The following is a 7992-nucleotide window of genomic DNA, read 5'->3' as shown; positions in this document are numbered from 1 at the left end:
TATGCGCTGCAACGCAAACACCCGACTACAAGGACCGCAAACCAACGTCAAATACCCACGGGTGATGAACCTGAGACGCGATGTGCTTGAACGCGAACGAAGGACGATCAGAAATGCGTTTCCTTTGCACAAGGAGGTTTGTTGGATTTACGAGATGCCATTGTGGTCGCAGCGTTGACGACCTCGTCTCGTCGCTGTTGAACATCCACAATGACGAATTGGTGGTTCGATTTCGTGGATCAGCCGTTTCGCAAACAGTCTCAATCTTTCCTCAGGATCAGCCTCTCGCGAAGTATCCGAGGACATTTCGTATTGAGTAATCCTTGCGATGTTACTGTGAGCTTACGCCGATGTCTCTTACGCTCGGTAAGATTTGACGGTAAGTCCTTGATATAATTTTTTCTTGCTCTCTGAATTGTAGGTAATGACGTGAGAGATGATCGATTGTTGGTCTTTGTGGCTTTTTTTTTGGGAAGCAGTTTGCTCCTGGGTAAACCGGCGGAACTTTCTTACAGAGCTAATATTTAGCCATCGAAGGCGCGATGAACCGATCTGAGTGATTACTTAGCGAAATTTTGTTTCTCGCCGGCAAAATCCCGCCGGAAGTTCGAGCGTGTCCAACGCGCCGCCGTGATTTACCATTTACATTAAATAAAGGCGATTCGAGAGGAAGTTTAATGCTGCGACCTGCTCTGTTTTAAATGGAGTACTTTTAAAGTTCCGCGCGGGATGGTGGGAGATAAGAAAGTGCGGAAAGGAATAAAGAATGGCTTTAATCGCGTTTCCATATCACTTGAGGCATACAATTTGTACATACACATACAGCAACATTTCGTGTCCCTAACAGTCTCGATTTAGCGTTCACGGAAGTCGATTACATATGCAGTCGTCACGCGATGCCGCCCACAAATTGTTTCTACCGGGCTTTTGTATATTTCAATTTAAATATCTTTTATATATATATATTTTTTTTATATCAGGAAAAAATAATACTTATATTAAATTAACAATATATAATTATGCCCATAATGTTATAATTAAGTATATCCATAACTGGCATTTAAAATTACAAGTATTATCAAAAGAAATAAAACACAAAAACATAATAAAACGAGTTTTACCTCGCGCTCCCTCTCCTCTCTCTTTCTCGAGGAAATTTAATATTTATCTCTCTAATAAGGAAACAAAATTTATGTCAAACATCTAATCCTAACGAAGAAAAACCTGTAAATCTTTCGCGGAATCGTTTAAAGAATTTCACCGGTGAATGTTCAACGACGCTGACACGGCACTTCTGTTAGTTGCCGGCGAGTTCTTTCGCGCGCGGTGCCTCGGCATACAAACTTAACGATCTTATTAGAGCTCATAGGAAGTCGAGTCGATGTATAACCAGGTGCACTTGATCTACTCAGCGAGTAGTGGCGAGGAGTGGAGGAGCACTCGACGCGGCTTTAACGGTTCACTTGCCAGGCCGAATCGTCGTCGGGAATCGAACTGCAAACAGGGGCCGGTGGCTCCTACGGAGCCGCGCGGTGTGACAAACAATGCGATTCAGGAGGGGCTCATTAATTAAGCACGCCTCTTTCGCTCGAGTACGAGGCGCGCAATGCGCTCTTTCATAAGGGAAACGTTAGCGCAAACACAGAGGGAACGCGCGCGGTGATTTCGTAATGAGAGAATCGGCCCCCTCCTTTGGCCGCTTTCAGAAAAGCTCCTTCAAAACGTACGAATGTTTTAACGTAATCTTACACCGGACGCTACCACCGGGCCGCTTTTACGTCATCGAGCTTGCCTACGGGGCGTATAATTAGTCTCTGCGTCTCGCGGCGGAGGATTCCCTCGAGTCGGATCGAAGGAAGACGCGGACGTGAAATTTATCGCCCGACTCGATTCCATTCTTTACTTCGGAACGTGAAATGTCGATCGCGGCATTATCCGCTCGTAACACGCGACGAGCGCGTGACAGCGTGTCGGCGAGACCTTTTAGTAAAAGTGTGATCTCCCGTCGTTGATAAGAGAGTCATGATTGTGTGTGCGCGCGCGAAATACGCTCGATCGATATCAAGAGCGTGCGAAAGATACATGCATCAATGGCGTACGCGAAGCGTACGTTTGTTTAAAAATAACGGCGGTAATTTTTAAGCGGCACGTGATATCCGGACGAAGGCCGATGAGTCGACGAGGCGTGCTGATCAAATTCGAGCGTACGCGAGCGAGCGGTTGATAAACTGCGCGCGTACGCGCGTCGGTTGCCACGGTTGCGTCGCTCGCGCGGAACCGCAGCGAGCGGAGCCCGCAATGAACCGGCGATCCGGCGAAATGAGAGGCGCCGGGGAAAAAGAAGGAAGACAAAAATCAGATTATTTCGACTCGGCGACGTTATTATTTCGCGAATAATACGCGTAATTGTGAAATTAATCACCGTCGGCGGGCGGATATCGCGATTCCGTGAAATTAATTTCGCTGCGCCTCGCGCTCTGTAATTAAAGCCCCATATTCGTATGCGGGGATAAGGCCGCTCTCTGTAATAAACGCGAAATGCTTTTATGCATATCCGGAGCGCGCGGAGAGAGGCGCGTCAATTGAATTTTCTTCCCCGCCGTCGATGAACAGCACGGCGTTCGCGCGGTAAGCGCGCCACTGAAAACCGGAGGAAGACGGCGGATTTTTCGATATGTTCATAAATATGCTAAATCCGCGAAATGTCATCAATTTGCAGTCTCGGAACTGATAAGACCGCGCTCACGCCGTTGTAATAATACCGTTGAAATCACTCGACGCGAATTATTCCACGGCCCGCCGGCGGTTCCGCGGCCCGGCATTCTGATTTAGTGGCGCGATTGGTCACACCGGCAGATAAAATTAGCATAGACATAAGTGGCCGCGATTTTTTACGACCGGTTAGACGAATCGGGCCCCGGGACGCTCATTGCCGCGCTATTATGCCGAAAGTCGCGCGGGCATTAATCCATCGCGGAGGGGTTCCGTCTCCCCCCCTCTCCCCGACCGTAATGTTATGCAAATTTCTCATTAAACGTCCCACGTTCGAGAGACCGTAAGTTACTCCCGTACGCACCGCTGGTCGGCCGGTCGATACGGGTGTCGCTGCATCCGGAAGTGCGCACGAGCCGTTTGATTAAGCCGGGCACGACCGGCAATTATCGGCGTCGATTGTAATTCTTCCGAGCCGATGTAAATCGACGGAAATGGAAATCACTGTACGGATCTCGTGTCATTGCGGACCGGTGTCTGTTCCGGCGGGCGATCCATTTCGTTTATTGCAGGATCCGGTTGAGGGGGAGGAAACCGCAGGGAGAAATTTGCCGAATTAACTGTCGGCGCGCGAAACCGTTGCCGGCAGAATGATTGAAAGAGCACGAGCGAAGAGAGGGGAAAAAAGAGTTGATTATTGCGGCACTCGGTGCGCTTCGCGATAAAAGTGATATCGCGAAATAAAAGGGAACGAAAACGAGCGGTACAATTCGTGGGATCCCCTCCGTTGCAACACAAAAGATCTTATCACAGCCGTCGCGGCGGTTAAAAGGGGAGTCTTAGCTCCCGGGAATAAAACTATGCGAAGTTTCCGGGCCGCGTGAAATTTGCAAGCGGAGAATATCGTTTCCTCGCTCGGACGACCGATTCGCTATATTGCGGATGCGGTTGTATCGAAGCACTTTGTTCGCCGACGAGCTTGCAACAGGAGAAAGAATTGTCGGGCCGACACGGTCCGGAGATGTAAATTCCGAGATTGAAGAAAAAAGAAAGAGAGAGAGAGAGAAAGAGAGATATATTTATTATAGTCACAGAGCAGGCCATATTATAGTCTAAGGACTTATATTGATAAATTTATATAACAAAAGAAGTAAAGTAAGTATATGTCAATTACAGAAGTAGATTTAAAAGAAAAAGAACGAGTAATAAAATGAAACGATAAATAAGAAAAAAGAAAAAAAATTATTGGAGATAAAAATTACAGTCTGTTGACACGCAGGCAAGGAAAGACATTTTCAAGAAAGAGAAATGTTAGGGACAGAGAGAGAGAGAGAGAGAGAGGCGTCCAAGCAAGAGCGACGTTTTAATTTAGCCAACTTCGAGATGCCGTTTCCGCGGATTGAATCGCGCCGGGTGTCGATATCCGATCGGCTAGTGGGAGGGGGGGGGAGGGATGATGTATACGCCCCGGCGTTTTGTCCGTAAATCAAGCCCGAATTCCTCACTCGATTTCCATTACAAAAAGCCCTCTCCTCCGTCGGGAGAGCGGCGCGTTTCAGGTACAAAAGCACTGACAACTCTCGCCGGCGATCTCTCCATCGTTCTTAGCATCGAGATGGAAGACAACGGACGGCCGAAACGATCGAGGGTGGAACGCTCCGGCGTTAAGTGGTGTCTCCTCGTGCGGCCCATTGTTAGGTGCGCGAGGTTAAGTTAATCCCGCGGCTCGCTCGATCAGACCGATAAATTCCGGGGTTAAATAAGGATTAGCGCGCTGACTCGGCGGGAACGGCAGGTCGGGTTTTTTTTTTTTTCGGAAACTACGATGCGGTCGGACGCGGTTCACGTCGTTACGGCCTCGCGAACGGCCGATCGACGTCTCAACGACGGGTCATCACCGTCGTCGTCGTCGTCGGGGATGGTTTCGGCTGGCAGATCGGTATCGTGGCGTGTTAAAGTGACGTTAAAAGGCGCGAGGGACGCGATCGGCGTCAGCGGATCCGAAGATCGTCGGGCACACGGAGGCACCGGAGATTATCTTGCCGCTGGACATTCGTCGGGAATGCGGCCCGGCGTGGTTTCGGACACTCGCGGGAGAAGGCCGCGCCTAGAAGTAACGGCGTAAACCAGCCTAATTAATACCTGCCAGCCTGAATTAACCCTCTTTAAATAAATTTCCCGTGTATTCTGCTCCCGCATCGTTTCCCGCCGCGAAATTGCAACGTCAGTCCCGCGTCGAGGAATGCTCTCGAGTCGTCGCGGATTTTATCGCCCGTTGGGGCGCGACGTTGAAACGAAAGACTCGGCTGACACGTGTCACCCACGCGTTGGCTCGCTCCGCGCATTTAATCGGGGAAAAAATTTGCCCGAAAGCGTAAAGTTTCCTCGCGACACATAATATGGGGGAAGAAAGTATCAATTCAAGTTCACCGATTTTTTTCATATATAAGCGAGAACATAATCTTACGTGAGGATGAGAATTGCTTGCACAAAAAGAAATTCTGTATAATTCCGCTTAAAATATCCGTATTCTCGTTATCGCAGTTTTGAAGGCACGGAAACAAGCTCCGGGCTTTAACCAAATTTTTCCGCGAATTCCTCCGGTGTTTGTCCCAAGAGTGGGAAAGGTCGTTTAGAAAAATTCACGTGTGTTCGATTAAAACCTGCTACATTTACTTTGCCGCGTAAAGAAAAATAAGAAACCGAAAAAACCCGGCGGAAAATGGGGAAAATCGGATCGTTTGCTGAGCCTTCAACGTTACACTTGTTATTCAAAAATAATTTTTAAACAATTGAGAGGAAAAAAGATATCGTTCTCTCCAGCCAATATTTTGTTCTCTCAATTCATGAGAATTATCCTCCGATAATGAGAATACGATATTCTTATGGCATAGCATTTTTTCATGTAAGCGAATCTTACTTTTACGTAAGATTATACATTCTTGCTTGTACACGAGAACATGAGTGTTAAGTTGATACGAATTTTTTCGCGAAGGGAATAAGGTCCTTCCGCGTTGGACGCTTCTCTGAAAGAACTCGCGGTATTATTATGTCATGTTCCCCCGGGATATTGCTCCGAGCACAGTTGCTCTGTAGCACCTGCGAGGTTATTTATACCGCGGGGATACACGTGTTTCCAAAGTTGTCAGTCAACGCGCGGCCTGTAAGATTTCCCGAGACCCGATAACGCGACCGCGGCATCGTTCGCACAATCGCGCCGTCTCGATCTCCGTTCACGGGTGACAGTCCATTCGAAATCAACTGTCCGACCGCACCGCGTCGATGGGGGATTGTGATTCTCCGTCCCTTCGATTTCTGCTGCACGATCGCCCGGTCACAAATCTTCCCCGACCCTTCGGCGCGTCTGAGGGTTCTCGCGTCGCGCTTCCACCGCGGGCGGCTTTTTGCGCTCGGCGGGAAGGGTGACGACGATGTTACCGAGCGCGTTAACCGCGGCGGAAACAAAGCTACAACGGCCGTCTTTTTTGTCACCGGTAAACGAAGGTGTTAACCTTCCCTTTTTTGTTCGTTTCAACGGGGAAAGAACGGCGGTGAGAGAGAAAGGTCGCCGCACCCCCCGAAATTAAGTGGCCATTTTATGGCGCTAATTATGACAAATGCCGCGACCACGCCAACTGGCGGTCGAGCTTCCGGCATCCGGAGATTGTAACTTACCGCCGGAGACAGAGTACATTCATTTTGTTTCTTAATGCGGCAATTTATTAATTTGTTCTCGTGAAGCGAATTTGTCCTCCCGAAGCAAACAAGTCGCATGCTATTCTCGTTTTCAGCAGTATCGTATTTCTACGTAATATACATATCAAATGGGAAATGTTCTCTGCATATCGATGAATCTTAAATTAATGAGGAAATAAGTAAATTTACAGATAAATGTTTCGTATATTTGTTTCCACGTCTATTTTACGTGTACTTTCAAACTCGTCTGAATTTTCGGAAGCCGGGCTGCTCTTGCGATCGTGATAGTATAAAAATTAATTTCCCGCGTAGATATCGACGTTGAATGAAAAAAACCGGAAGAATCACGCGTACAGATACGTCCAGTTAACTATGCATTTCAGGATAGCAGGTTGTAAACCTCTCCTCGCAAGAACGGCTCAGTGGTCTAGGGGTATGATTCTCGCTTTGGGTGCGAGAGGTCCCGGGTTCAAATCCCGGCTGAGCCCGTCTTTTTTTGCGTCACGTTGTTATTTCTCTTTTGTCGATGCGATTGCACGATCACGTTTCCGTGCGCTCCTTTGAAATCGGAGCGGAATGTGTAATATTTAAATATGTCCGAGCATGCGGATTTATTCACGCGCTATACATCATTTCAGCTAGCGAGCCGACCGTACGTGACGTGGGAGTTAGATAAGCGCCTGGGGGAGGGGGAAGAGCAGAGAGCGAATCTTTATTTAGATAATATCAATGCTTTGCATGCGCGACAGCGCGCAACGCGCGTATCATGCGGGTCAAATGCGCGGTACGGTAACTCTTATCACTATCCGTGTATCCGCAAACGCGATGTACATCTACTCTCTTCCGTTATCGCTGACGAAACTCTGTCGAAGCTGCGAGCGAGATTAAAACCGTGATTTAATCTTGAATCTCGCAATTTATGTCACAGAAATAAAACCCGGGCAGCTGGTCTCTCCGTGTGGGCTCTCTTTCGCTCTTCTCTCTTTTGTGCGCTACGAAAATGGGAAAATTCGTCGTCACGGTGACATCGAACGGCGTAATAAAATCATTCATAAAAGTCGAGTAACGAGTTTAGAAACTTTCGGTATGTGAAATTGTTAGAACCATCGATATTGCTTTATAGTATCAATTGACGGTCGCAAGGTAAATCTATCCTCGGCTAAGAGAATCCCGGGTCGCACGAAACTTTTCACAAACGGGCAACCGAGGTTGCTAATGCACGCTGCAAAAATAAACGACTTTTGCCTCAATACGGCACTTCGCGGCGGGGAAATTTTTCCGTGTTCACCGCGTAGAAACAGGTTCTGCAGCCGATCGATCGACCATTGCGGCACGCTCGGGCAGGTTTTCGGTTAAGTTAAACTGGTCCCAGAGGCAATTTCCTGAAAGTTGCCGGCTCGCATTAGGCGGACACGCTTGAGACACAGGTGCGTTTAACGTGTGTATTTCACGGTTTAATGCAAAGATCACACACAGGAAGAAGTGCGGGGCCGCGTGTGTGGGTGATCCGCCACCTGCCACGCTTAATGATGATGTAATGACTCGGTGAAACCCTATCTTTATTGTTTCTCCCTAAAATTACCG

General features: G+C 48.2%; 1 non-coding gene across 1 annotated transcript; it reads left to right on the top strand.

Moving 5' to 3' along the window:
• Nucleotides 1–6824: 6824 nt before the first annotated feature.
• On the top strand, nt 6825–6896 carry Trnap-ugg. Its single transcript has one exon. It is a non-coding gene; the product is annotated as a tRNA-Pro (tRNA).
• The last annotated feature ends 1096 nt before the right edge of the window (nt 6897–7992 follow it).

Source organism: Dinoponera quadriceps, unplaced genomic scaffold, assembly GCF_001313825.1.
Source record: "Dinoponera quadriceps isolate SergipeBrazil2010 unplaced genomic scaffold, ASM131382v1 scaffold1476, whole genome shotgun sequence".
Lineage (NCBI taxonomy): Eukaryota > Metazoa > Arthropoda > Insecta > Hymenoptera > Formicidae > Dinoponera > Dinoponera quadriceps.
This window is presented reverse-complemented; position numbering and strand designations above follow the sequence as displayed.